Source organism: Vombatus ursinus, unplaced genomic scaffold, assembly GCF_900497805.2.
Source record: "Vombatus ursinus unplaced genomic scaffold, bare-nosed wombat genome assembly UNPS02010304.1, whole genome shotgun sequence".
In the NCBI taxonomy this organism is placed as follows: Eukaryota; Metazoa; Chordata; class Mammalia; order Diprotodontia; family Vombatidae; genus Vombatus; species Vombatus ursinus.
In genome coordinates this window covers 5089603-5104398 of record NW_020950082.1, presented here as the reverse complement: position 1 = coordinate 5104398, position 14796 = coordinate 5089603, and the positions used below count along the sequence as shown (strand labels likewise).

General features: G+C 37.9%; 1 protein-coding gene across 1 annotated transcript in view; it reads right to left on the bottom strand.

Moving 5' to 3' along the window:
• Positions 1 to 14796, bottom strand: part of STK24 (serine/threonine kinase 24) — a 134697-nt gene that overhangs the window by 58281 nt on the left and 61620 nt on the right. The window lies entirely within an intron of this gene.

The window sequence follows — 14796 nt, the reverse complement described above, 5'->3', positions numbered from 1 at the left end:
TAAGCATAGCAAAAAACAAGACTCAGTATCTCGTGAAATCATCATTCTTGTTGCCTTTGTATGCATCAGGACATTACCTGCTTTATTTTTTTTCCATGAGGAACCTATGAGTTTTGTTGTTTAGAAGTTTTCAGTTGTGTGACTGACTCTTCATGACCCCATTTGGGGTTTTCTTAGCAAAGACACTGGAATGGTTTACCATTTCCTTCTCCAGCTCATTTTGCAGATGAGTAAACTGAGGCAACAGAGTAAAGTGACTTGCCAAGGGTCACACTGCTAAGAAGTGTCTGAAGCCAGATCTCAACTCAGGAAGATGAGTCTTCCTGCATCTCTATCCACTGCATCAGCAAGCTGCCCTAAGAGGCTTCCTTCTATTTAGCAGCAACTTTTATGTGTCTTTTGGTTTCAAGGTACAGCAAGAAAGGAAATGCAGATGTTCAGTTGTTACAACATATCAATGTATTTACTGGTCACGGCCAAAGATCACACACATAAGAGTACGAAGAGTTAAAAGAACATGGATGGTCAAGGAATTGTGAAATTCTTATCCTCTGTGCCCTGTCCTACCATTCTGTCACCATTCTTAGAAACAGAAAAGGGACAACACAGAACTAAGGGCCATTTTGTACTTTTATGTTTCATGGTTGGGTAAAAAACTGATTATTTTAATGTCTGATATTCTGGTGACAAACCTCTCCATACTGACCAAAATGAAAATGGTACATTCACTTGATTTATAATTCCTAAGGCACACTAATAAGTAACATAATAATGTTATAAACATATTCATTCTATTTCAAGCAATTATACAATCAATAAAAATTTATTAAGTGCTTAATATGCGACAGGTACTGTTCTAAGCACTGGGAATATAAAAAGAGGCAAAAGGTTGTCCCTGCCCTCAAGGAGGTTGCAATTTAACAGGGAAGACAACATGCAGACAAATGTGTGCAAAGCAAGCTCTATGCAGCATAAATAGGAAGACATTAGAATTAAGGAGGGGTTGAGGAAGACCAGAACATGAGATTTTTGTTGGGATTTAAAGTCAGAGAGGTCAGTTACTGGAGCAGAGGACAGTGTTCTAGGCATGGGAGTCAGACAGAGAAAATTCTCAGAACCAGAGATGGAGTACCTTGTTCCTAGAATAGCTAGGATGATGGTATCAAAGGATTGAAGAGTACTGTGTTGAGGAATAAGATTATCAGAAGACTGGAAATGTAGGAGGTGGTTAGGTTATGAAGGGCTTTTGAATGCCAAATAGCATTTTGTAGTCGATGGGGGGTGGGGGGAGGTGGGGGCACAGAGCGAGGGGCGTCTGCATGGTATTGACTTGAATGGAAAATCACTTTAGTGACTGAATGGTGGATGGAAGAAACTTGGTGGAGAATGAAATGAAAAATGGTGGGGAAGAAATTTGAGGCAGTTAGATCCACTAGCAAGATATTGTAATAATCAAGGTATGAGGTGATGATAGCCAGCACAAGAGTGGTGGCAGTGAAAAAGAATAGAAAGGTGTGTATTTGAGAGATGTCACAAAGGTGAAATTGACAAGCCTTGGCAACAGACTTAACATGTGTGGGTGAGATATAGTACGGAAGACAGGATGACTCTTTGGTTGCAAACCTGAGGGACTTGGGAGGATGGTGTATTGTCTTCTATAGTGACAAGGGAGGTAGGAGGGGAAATAGGGAGAAAAGATAGTGAGGTCCATTTTGGACATATTGAGTTTAAGATGTCTACTGGATATCCAGTTTGAAATGTCTGCAAGATGGCTGATGATGTGAGATTGGAGGTCAGCAGAGAGATAGTGAAAGACAGGTAGATTTGAGAATCACCAATTTAGAGACACTCTAATTAAATCCATGAGAGTGGATGAGATCACCAACTGACACAGTGAAGAAGGGAAAGGACAGAACACTGAGGGACACCTACAGGTTACTGGGCATGATCTGGATGAGGATCCAGCAAAGGAGACAGAGAAGGAGTGGTCAAATAAGTAGAAGAACTAGGAGAGAGCATGCTTCCCTCCCCCCCCCAAAAAACCCTTTCAAGGAGAGGGTGATTAATAGTGTCAAAAGATGCATGCAGAAAGGTCAAGAAAAATGAGAACTGAGAAAAGGCCACTGGATTTATCAAGTAAGAGATCACTGATAATTTTGGAGAAAACTATTTTGGTGGAATGATGAGGTCAGGAGCCATATTGTAAGTTGTTAGAAGAGAGTGAGAGGAAACAAAATAAAGGCACCTACTGAAGTTGGCCTTTTCAAGGAATTTAGCTAGAAAGGACAGAAAAGATAGAATGATAGTTAGCAGGCATGGAAAAATCAAGGGCAGGGTTTTTATTTTTGTTTTTCAGGACAGGCAAGTTTGTAGGTAGCAGGGAATGAACCAAGGAAGAGACTGAAAATAACTGAAATAGTGAAAGATGACAGAGGAGGCAATCTGTCGTAGGAGACAGGATCATATAACAAGAGCTGGAAAGGATCTCAGAAGGCATCTAACCCAAACCTTTTAAGAACAAAGTAAGCACAGAGAGCTTAAGTGGATTACCCACGGTGACATAGGTAGTGAGCTTCAGGCAGCCAGCACATTCACTTCTGAAAACCAGTTTACTCACCCAAACTATTCAAATGAAAATTTAAAACAGCAATGAATATTGTTATGGATTATAACCTGGATTTCTTTAGACACACATTCTCACACCATAGCTCTTTATACTAGTAGTTTAAAACACATCTCTGCCTAACCAGTAACAATCAGCTTGGGTCTTAAAGGGGGAAAGAAAAAAAAAAAAAGGTGGCAGATTTTACTTTTAAGAAGTACCCAACCCCAGTTTATAGCCACTGAAGGGGTAAGACAATATTAGATGGATTGTAAACTACTTTTTTTCCATGTCTTTTTTAGGTGTATCACGTGGAAGGAAGCAAAGGTAAGTGAGGATGAATATTTTTTATATTCATATAAAATATGCCAGTATAGTCTTGGCAGAATGTCAGAAGTGCTAAAACTCAGAGTGAGCTGAGGCTGGCAATGAATGTTAAAGACAACAGGAAGGATTTTTATTTAAAGGTTTGTTGGGGCCCAGAAGAAGATAAAAAAAAAGAAAAGAACTGATACTCAGGGAAGATGAGATGATGGTAATGAAAGAAGGTTAACCTTTTCACTATCAAGAGATCTTCACACAGGGAAAGATATAACACAAATCTCTATACAGGCACTACCTAAGGTTAAAGTAACAAGGTGGTAAAAAAGGACAAATGCATTCTTAATGAACTCAAATCACCATGACTGAATGAATTGCACCAGAGGGTCCTCTCACCCCTCAAAAAATGAGCGCAGATTATTATTAATAGTTATTAAGAATGATTTTCAAAGAATTATAAAGAATGGTAGAGATGTGTCACAAGATTAGAGCAGAGCAAATTTCAGATTTCTAAAAAGATCAGAGGATAGAATTTTCAAAAGGGGGGAGTGGAGTGTGTTTAACATCAATTCCTGACAAAATTCTACAATATATGAAAGAAAGCGTAAACATGTGGAGATGAAAATAGTGATCAGTAAGGGCCATCATGGGAAGACTACATCAAGAACAGATTTCGTGTCAAATGTTACCTAGGAAAACAAACAATTACAACAATTTCTGTATCTGTTAGTTTAATCATTGAATTTTTATGTTAGGGTTAACAGTTCAAAGGAGAGCAGGGAACAATAAATTGGGAAAGGACTCTGGTATAAAAAGAAAGGGCATCAATTTCTTGTTTAAAAAAGAGATCATGTTAAAAAATAATCTCATTTTCTCTTCTGAAAAGGTCACCAGACTGTAAAGTCTGGGGAATGCTACAGAAATCAGACACATGATTCCACAAAGCATGACAAAGTCTTTTTATGCTATCCAGTGAACTAGAGAGGTCCAATTCAATTCAAACACACACACAGGCTATATGCTGGCATAATTGGAAGAGTACATACCAAAGGAATGATTTGACCCAAAGACTAGACATTAACAGATTAATATCAACTTACAGGGAGAACTCTAATGGAGTACACAAGGGAGCTGTCCTTGGCTGGGATATTCAACATCTTTATCAGTGATGTGGATAAAAGCAGAGATGGTAAGTTTATAAAATGTGCAAATAAAACAAAACTGGAAGAGATAACGTGAATTCCTATAGCACTTTAATATCTACCACGTGCTTTCTCAACAACCCTAAGACATAAGTCATCCACAAATCCACAAAAGGCAAGCAAGCAATCAACAAAGGTTTTTTAAAATGTCTCTTTGTGCTAACCACCAGGGACATACAATTCTTTATTGTTATTATTATCACCATTTCATGAATAAAAGGCATGAGGCTGAAAGAGGTTCAGTGACTTTAAAAGGTTAACACTGCTGCTCACCACCAGAGCAAAGACATGGCCTGACATACTCAAGTCCAGTATTTCTTCTACTATTCCACATCGTCTCTGACCAGTGATTCTACACTGCATGTAAGATAATTAACATATTGAATGAAAGGATCCCAAAAAAATCTTGACATACTAAAACAATGGGCGAAACAAAATTGCAAATTCCTATCAAATGTGTAAATAAAGGCTAGGGAGGAAGGTGTAGCCAATAACATGATACAGAAGCTCCCCAAAAGCTGACACAACCTTAGTCTACAATAATAGACTATCTAGAACGAAAATAAAGAGACTCCTCAATTGTTGGACCCCACCTGTTATGTTACGTTCAATCCAGGGCATCATGTTTTAGGAAGGACATTGACAAAATGAAGTGGAGAGGAAATTATACATAGGACTAGACAACCAAGTAGGGGCTCTTCCAACTCAAAGATTCTGTGAGTCCTATATAGGTGCACACTCCTAAACGGAACAAAAATTGTTAGTTCTCAATTTTTCTATATTCTAATCCTAAACTTTGGCTACTCAGTAAATATCCCTTCATTGCCAAAGAACAGCAACCTGTTACTGAAGAAACAAGGATTTTTTTAATTTTTATTTATATTGTACATAACTAGTCAGTCAACAAACATTAGGCACCTACTATGTGACAGGCACTGTGTTAAGATACCGAAGTCAACCTAAGTTAGCTTAGCTAAGCTATAAATTTATTAAAGGCAAACAAAATTTATCTTACTTTTAATGTGGGCAATGACTCCAATGGTAGCTAACAGACTTAAGATTCATTTGGTCAGAATTTATTTTCTGGTTGTCAGAGTTCATAAAATAGAAGTTATGATCAAATATGGTACACTGTTCACACACCCAAAGAGACAATACCATTTAATAACCACCAGCTTATTTCCTAGCTTGATATATTATTTTTTATGTTGCCATCTTTAAAATATCTTTCCTTACTAATGCAGTCAGTAAGACAAAGATCTCAGAACCAAAGAGACAAGCTAATCAAAAATTTGAGTTAGCAGTATACTGTTACTCTTAAAATATAAACTTTAAATAACTGTGTAAAATCTATTAGTACTCAGCATTGATCAGAGCTTTTCTGCTGGGTAGTGTCAAGATCCAGCATACTGACTTAAAAGAACGATGTCCCACGTGGTTAAGGCTCAGATCATAGTCACGATTATGTTTAAAGAGTTAGAAATTAGACTGAAGACAATTAAAAATGAAACAGAAATAAACTCTTAAGATTTTTCCTTTCCAAAAAATAATAGTTTTTCTGAAACATTAACCCATTTCTATGAAATCTTGACTTTTATGGCAATACAAACATAAAGACCTTCAGTAATTTTCTACAGATGATTCCTAGTGCCTTCAGAAAGCAACTCCTATTTAAACTCAATCTATATAACACCTTAATGCACACCTCTGTGCCCAGTAAATCTGCAATTCTGGCAATACACACAATAAGTGCTCTCCTTTGTTATTTCTAGCATGCGCCCATCAGATAAAAAAGCAGCCAGTTTGACAGACTACATTTTGGTTAAGATCAATTCTCTTTTCAGTGGAAACACTCAAGTTCTACCTTTTTTAATCTCTTAAAGAGATTACAAATAGTCAATAGAAAATTCACACCTACTCTATTTTCCCCCAAGAGTAACTTCCAACTTTGTGACCTGATTGTCTCCAAAACCCAAAATGTACATATATATGCATACATACACGTTTACAGAAGCAGCAACTGAAAATCTGGTTAAGCAATTGTGCTAATTCATGCTATTTTTTCTGATACTCATTTCTTAAAGACTAAAAAGCAAGTATACAGATGATGGGGGAAACTATTAACTGCCACATGGCACTAAGAACCTGAAGTATTCAGTTATTCAGGTTTTATATTCATTACACAATTAACCCAACAGCACAGTACTCTAAGGAAATGTAAAGTTTCTGGTCCATACTACTGTTCCAGTTTCAAGATCAGGAGCAATTCCTCCTAGAAAATCCTCGGGAATTCAGTTTCTGGATGGATTACATTTAGGGGAGGAGACAAATCACCCTAAAAAGATTTTGCCTTCCCAACCCAAATATAAAAAATTAGGAGAGTAAGACTCTGCAAGTTGTCCTCAAATGGCAACGTGAACTTGGATTGTGTCTGAATCAAGAATGGCAGCCATTTGAAACCAGAAAAAAAAAAATTACTCTATGTGTTCAGATGTCTGTCCTCAATCAGAGGAAAGATGAAATAGCTTTTCTCCTGTTCTTAACCCCTTTTCTGGATCAAAAGGGGAAAAAAGGCTATTTGGCAGCTGTGGTTATTTCTGTGAAACTTTGCACAGGTGGAACCAGAAGATGAAGCCTGAAGGAGTTTTCATGGCATAGTCCACACTAAACTTGGGCGGAATTCAGGGAGTGGGAGGGATGAGCAGGAAGTATATCTTTGTCTGAGGAGTACCAACAGAGGTGCTTACCTCCTCTGAAGTCTGCGGAGGTCAGGGTGATTGCCAGCTGTTTTTCGGCCTGCCATCCCTTTTGAGGAGAGGGAGACACTGATGGGCCCAAAGGTTCTTCTAAAGTCAAGTTCTTACTTCAGGCTGGCCAAAAAGTCCCTGCAATCAAAGAAATTATTGTGGTTTTGCATTTGGCATCTTTATGCCCCTTTCTTTTGGGGAGAGGTCTGTCAGCCTTTGAATGGATCTGAACCACAAAAAGCAAATGATCCAAAAATATATATCCACCAGGATCTGAAAGAGATCTGGGGAGAAAAGAAGTACTTGAATGCTTCAGAGTGATTTTGATAGATACAGATGACAACATCTTATCACACACCAAAGCAGACCATTAATCATTCCCTCAGAGAGAGATTGACAACCTACATTTCAGTAACACCTGCCTTCTCTAGACCAGCAGTACTATATATAATATCACAACTTCCCAATTAAGAAGTGATCACTGAGGGCTCTAGAGACCCATTCTCAATGTCATATGCCTAGCACCACCTGAAGAACCATGTAATATACAAAAAGTGGTATTTCGTATATAAAACTACAGAATATTAAAGATTAGCTTCTGCAATCACTAGACTAAAATTATTCTTTGCTAATTATCTTCAAAAATTCCTACTATAATTACCAGAAAAATCCATTCATCAGAAGCAAAGGAAGGAAACAATCAGAAAATCAATATAAAACTGGGCCAAACAAAAGGAATCAAACCCTAGAAGACACTACACTGAGTGTTTAATCCAGTGTATTTCTTTATCTACTTAACAAGTTATGTAAATTTCATTTCTAACAATTTAATCTCCTGAGAACCAGAAACCAAAAATAATTTAGTATCATAATATAAAACCTCATATTATTCACACACACACACACATCATATCAGTAATAAACATTTGCTATCTAACTTAACCTCAGAATTTCCCTTTAAACATATCAAACAATCTTTCCCACTCTCTTGCCCTGCTCTTCTAAAAAATGACGAACACTACCTGGAAAAAAAAGCACAACCCCAGAATACTTTGCCTGCCCATCCTATACTCACAATACAAATAATTCATGTAACAGAGGGGAGACCAAGAGGAATTCTATAACAGCAGCAAGCAGCATTTTCACACAATGAACTCTCAGTAAAAATAAGGAAGCATGTATTCTTCAAGTCTACAGTACAAAAGCCAATTAAATTCAAACATTTTAAGCACCTATTATTGTGTACCAGATATTGTGCTAGGCCTTGAAAATATAAAAAAAGAAACAGTTCTTGTGCTCAAAGAGTGCACAGTCCATTGGCGGAAAACAACATATACACAAATAAATATATGTAAAAACACATACAGAACAAATGTAATGTGCGGAGGAGGGACCACTAACAACTGGGAAGATCTGAAAAGGCCTCCTATACCAGGTGACACCAGAATACTACTCTGAAGGAATATTATAGGGATTAAGACAAATGTAAAGAAGAGCATATCTCTCTCCCAAGTCTTTCTGCACAGCTATAACAGTTTCATACCATTTTAATAACATTTAACAACACCTATGCACTGCTGGGTGGCATAGTAGATAGAAGGCCCGGCCTGGAGTCTGGAAGACTCATCTCCTTGAGTTCAAATCTGACCTCAGACACTTAGTAGCTACTTTGTGACCCTGGGCAAGTCACTTAACCCTGTTTGCTTCAGTTTCCTCATTTCTAAAATGAACTAGAGAAGGAAATGGCAAACCACTTCAATTTCTTTGTCTCCCCCCCTCCAAAAACAAACCCAACTGAAGTCACAATGAGTCAGACGCTACTGAAAAGCGACTGAACAATAAGAACGATAACATTTAAGACCCTGAGATACAAAATGGATCACAAGGTCATAAAATCAGCACTGAAAGAGCCCTTAGAGATTACCTAGTCCAACACCCTCATTTTAAAGATGAAGAAATAAGGCCCTAAGAAGCAGAGACTCAGGGTTACAAAGAGAGCTGAGATTCAAATTCTGTTTCTCTAATTCATATCTAGCATTCTCGACACTCTATCATGTTGCCCCATTCTTGGATTTCTGGCTATCCCAAACCACAATGAAGAACGAGAGTAAAAATCTGATTCTCTCTGCAGAATGGATAGCATTGATGAAACAATCAACAAGCATATATTAAGTACCTAGTATGTGCCAGGCACTCTCCTAGTTGTTAGAGATACAAATACAAAATCAACCAGTCAAAAAAAGCATTTATTAAAGCACTTAACATGTGTCAGAAACTGCTCAAACACTGGAGAAGAAAGGCAAAACACTACCTGATCTCAAGAAGCTCAAAGTCTAAGGAGACAACACATAAATAACCAGGTACATACAAAAGCTGTACAAAGAATAATGCAATCCCTATTCTTGAGGAACTTGCATTTTGTATCTTTGGCAGGTTTTAATTGAGGAAGCTAAAGCATGTATTTCCCTGATCCCTTTGGTCCCAGCTCCTTGAATTCTAGTGTCAGACTAGTGGACTGATTCTCCCTCTGCCTCCAGGAGACTCTATACCAGAAAGCAATAGAGGTAGTTGTGAAGACTATAATCTTGTTTTTACTTGTCTAACATTTTTTCAACTCACTCATCAAACAAGTTATTTGATACTAAAGGAAATATGATTTATTTTATTTATGGTCTTTGGGCCAATCAGTAGAACTATATATGTCTCAAAAGAGAAAACAGTAATAAACACTGAATGAGGAATGAATGAATGAATGAATGAATGAATGAATGAATGAAAAGGGCCCAATAAAAGATCAGGGTTGGAATCTTTTGGACAGTATTCTCTCCTCCATACTGATTCTCATGTCTTCTTCAGCTTCCTGTCACAATCACTGTGAAAAAGGCAGAAAAACTGGTGAGTGAATCCTTTCACACTGCTTTTTGGGCATCTCTGTATGTAATCATGGTCCCAGTAGGAAGGACTGGCTATGAATCCCCCATTAGTAAAGAGATGAACTTAATTAAGTTAAGGAGAAAAAAGCTCTTCCCTCCTCCAAGGAACTGTAGAAAAGGGGCCCACCATCATGCTTGTGCATCTGGTCAGTTCTCTTTAGAAAAGCAAGATCAAGCAAAATAAGGCAATGGTGACCAGAAGAAAGAGGGGAGGGGAAAAAAGATGGTCAAACTAGTACCTCCAAGAAAACAACTAGAACAGAAATCATCATAAACAAAGACTGGCTAGAGCAAAAGAAGTGTTTAGCTGGAAGAAGAAAAGATTGAGGGGAGATTAGAATTTGTGAAGGGCTGTACATGGAAAACAAGATTCTTTCTTCTTGGCCCAAGAGTGAAGAACTAGGAAAAAGTTACAGGAAACAGATTTGGATTTGGAGTAAGAGCAAACTGCCTAACAATTCCAGCAGACATCCTTAACTGAAGTCCATGAACTTCTGTTTTATTTTTAACTTAATTGTATTTTTTGGTAATTGTACTCACCCACTTCAATATCGGCAGATTCCTTTGTAAGGCTATGTATATCATTTTACACAACTAAACATTTTTCTGAGAAGGGGTCCACAGGCTTCACCAGAATGACAAAGGGGTTCACCAGGGGGGGAAAAAAAAAGCTTAAGAACTACTAAATTAGAGCTATCCAAAAGTCAAACTGCCTATCTTGAAAAAGTGAGTTCCCCATCTATGAAGTCTTTCAAGGAAAGATGAGTCTCATATGTACTTCCTGTCTCCTCCCCATTCGAATGTAAGCTCCTTTCCAAAGAGGACTGTTTTGTTCATTTTATTCAAATTCTTATTAGTTCTTGGGTATCTTCTGACACTACATTCCCAGAACTCTTCTACACCTAACTCTGTATTCAAAGGTCACTGGAATCTCGAAGTCATCTACACTGCTTTGAATGACAGTTCAGCAAAGGATACGAGGGGAGAATTCCAAGTCAATGTCAACAAGTGATAACAAGATGATAAACTATCATCAGTGAAATCTCATTATAGTTATATCAGAGTTCTACTTTAGAGTTCAAATTGTACAGCAACTCTGTTACCACATTCTCCCTCCTATTTTGGGAGTTTATTCTAGAAACCTCCCCTGGGACAGCTTTTTATTGAAGTGAAATCCTATGTTTGAAAACAAGTCCAAAAATGTAGGTTGCCAACACTTCCCTCAGACATGATCTTACCCACTATGGCCAAATTCACTCACAGTATCTCAGAGCATAATTCAAAATAAAAATGACCACAATGAAACCCCAACTAAGTCCTCATTCCCAACTATCTATGCTTGCAAGTTCCCAAGCATCAGAATTCTCTACAAATTAGGGAAATGTCTTATCACACTGAATAGCAATTAAAGTAAACTACCATGACCTAGGGCACTATGTGTTTTTAGCTGAGAAACATAAATATTATTCCTCCATACCAGAAACACAGCAAGTTGTTATTACATGCATGCAGAAGGCTTGTGGGATCAGGATCAGAATAACTCAATGACTGATTACAAATTTCAATCTGGAATTCTGTCTCAGCACTTTTCCAACCCCATGACCAGAAAGGAAATGCTAGCAAAGAAATCTGCCTGCAGCCGTCTTGGCAATGCCCTACTGTCTTCAGGAGTGTCAAAGATTCTTTTCTGCAAAAGGTGCAATGTATCATAAGAAGCTGTCTTTGAAAAAAAAAAAAACAAACACAAAAAAACAGATAAATGTAGCCACTAAAACAGGTCCTTTTTTCCTCCCTCAGTCTCCGTAACTATTTTAACAAGAGACAATACAGGAATAAAGTTTGCCCTCCAACCTGGATCAAAACGCCAGAAGGAAGAATGCTAAGAAAGACATTCTTTTTCAAGGACTCCAAAAGAGAACCCTCCAAGTCCAGAAAATGTCATCTCTAATCAGGGCTCAAATTCAGCCTGCCATTGCAGTTATCTGGCTGGTGGGCTACACCTACTCAGTGACACTTTCCATTCAAGGCCCTGAGAAAATGACTGACCACTAGTTGTCCTGACTGAGGTGAAAACAAATTAAAGACTACTAAACATGATGGAATTCAAATGAGAGACAAATCAAACTTCAACTGATTTCCTAAACAGAGAACAAATCTGTTTTCCTTCCTTAAAAAGAAAAATTCTAAAGAGAATTGAAAAATTAACTCACTCTTCACAGAATCATGGGATCATTCATTTACAAGTGAAATGATGTTGTAGATTATCTAGTACACTCACTTCATTTTACAGAAATGAAAACTGATGCCCAGAGAAGTTAAATAAATTGCCCCCACATTGCAGAGGTAGCAAACAGCAAATCCAGAACTCTAATCCAGGTCTTCTGACTTCAAATCCAGGTCTTCTGACTTCAAATCCAGGACCCCTATTACCCCACTAACCAGTCAGTCAATAAGTATTTTATTATTTGCCAGACACATAGCACTAAATGCTGGGGGGGAAAAAGAAAGACAGAAGACAGACCCATTTCTTAAGGAGTTCACACTCTAATATGGGAGAAAACATGTAAACAATTACAAACAAGCAAGATATATACAGGATAAACGACATAATCAAAAAAGAGGGCACTAGCAATTAAGGGAAATCAGAAAAGCCTTCTTATGGAAGGTAGAAATTTAGCTGAGACTTAAAGGAAGCCAGAGAATTCAGGAGACAGAGATGAGGAAGGAGAAAATTTCAGGACAGCCAGTGAAAATGTCCAGAGTTCAGAGGCAGATTGTCTTGGGTGAAGAACATCAAGGAGGCCAATGTTACCTGTTCAGAGAGTATGCTGAGGGGAGTGAGGTGTAAGAAGACTGGAAAAGTAGGAAAAAACTGAATTATAAAAAGCTTTAAAAGCCAGATTGGTAATTTTACATTTGATCTAGGAGGTAAAGAGAGTCACCTCAATTGCCCCTGGGAGGGGGTGGAGTGTCAGACTTGGGTTTTAAGAATATCAATTTGATAGTTTGGTGGAGGATGGGTTGGAGTAGGAAGAGAAGAGGAAAGAAACTAACCAGCAAGCTATAAGTCCAGGAATGAGATGATGAGGGCCTGCACCAGGGTGATAGCAGAGTCAGAAGAGAGAAGAGGGCATATGAGAGATATAATGGAAAATACAATCAATAAATCTGGCAACAGACTGGATAAAGGGGGTGTGGTAGGATGTGAGAAGATGAGGATGACATTTCGGTTGCAAATATACGTGACTGGGAGAATGGTGGTACCATCAACAATAATAGGGAAATTGGGAAGAAAGGATTATTTGAAAAGAACGATGAATTCAGTTTCTGACATGTTGAATTTAGATATCTAGATGGAGAAGAGAATCAAGAGTTTAGGCTTGGATAAGTAGATCTAAGAATCACCAATAGAAATAATTAAATCCATGGAGGTTGATGGGAGTTTTCACCAAGTGAAAAAGTATAAAATACAGAATAGAAGAAGTCCTAGGATAGAGACCTGGGATACCCACATTATCAGGCATTACCTAGACAAAGATACAGCTAATTCAGCTAAGGAAACTCATCCTCTAGTCTAGAGTTTACCTAGAAAATTCAGAAAACGGCAGGGGAGTTGTCCATAGCAGAACAGTGGATGAGATTGAATTAAGTAGTATTCCAGGGAGATTGTCTTCATTTTGGAATAAATATGTTGATTCATCTGGGCAGGACCAGGGCTTAGTTGTTCTCATGAAAGCATGGTTGTGGTCACGGTAGTGATGGGGGAATCTGGACCCCTAAAAGGAAAAGTCCCTGAACTTTCCCACAAATTTCAGTAGCCCAGTCCCTGGCATTTGACTGAGGCATTGCAGCCCATCTCAGTCAATAATCCTTTTAATTGCCCTTTCACTGTGACCCTCTGGCCACTTAACTTCTTTCAAGGTCTACACCTGGCCCACCCCAGGCTACTTGCTCCTTAATCCCAACCAGATCTTCCCACAGTCTTTTTCTCTATAAAAGTACCAATCTTACCCCCATTAAATAGAGCCATTAAATTCCTTAGGAATCTCACCCACCTAACAGGTGTTACAATAAAACCTCACTACTCTGACTGAAAGAGGGCTTGAGTGATGGAATTCTTTCCAGGCAGACTCACCCTATACCCTTGCATTTTGAGGTTCCTAGCACTCCAAACTTCAACAGTAGTAACAGTAATAATAATAACAGGGTTAGGCATTTATATAGTACCTACCATGGGCTAAGCACTTTTACAAAGCTCTTTACAAATATTATCTTTTTTAACCTAACAACCCTGGAAGATAGGTGCTTGCTATTATTTTCCCCATTTTACCAATGAAGAAACTGAGGAAAACAGAAGTTGAGTAATTTGCCCAGGATCACAGAACTAGTAAGTGTTTCAGGCCACATCTGAACTCAGATCTTCCTGACTCCAGATTCAGTTCCTTAACTAGTAAATAAAAGGACACTGACCTAGACAAGGAATGATCAGAATTTTTCAAAGTTGTTCTCTAGATAAATGCACATCTTTATTTTGCTTTGTATTTCTTTAAATTGCTGTCCTGCCTTTAAAATTTCTGAAGTCCCTTCAGCTGTGAAATTCCTCACTCTTCTCCACAGTAACCACCAATTTGAAGCAGCCAGAACAAGAAGCCAAATATCCTAGGAAGAAGAGAATTAAACCCCTGCCTTACCACTAGGTCAGACAACATTTAATTAGTGAAATAATTCAGGCTCTTTTGGTTGAGCACAAACATTGCTTAATAAACAAGGAAATTTAGTCCAACTTTTTTTTTATTGTTTCATTTAGAGAAAAGAATGATTTGTTATGAGTACTATTAGGTAGAAAAATGCTCAACCTCAACATTCAGGCCAGCATTTAGATTGAACAACAAATATTTTTAACATGTCACTTTCAGTATTCCAGTAATCTTCTCTCTCAGATGTTCCCACAAACCTCATATCCTTTCACATGAATACAATTAATCTCCATT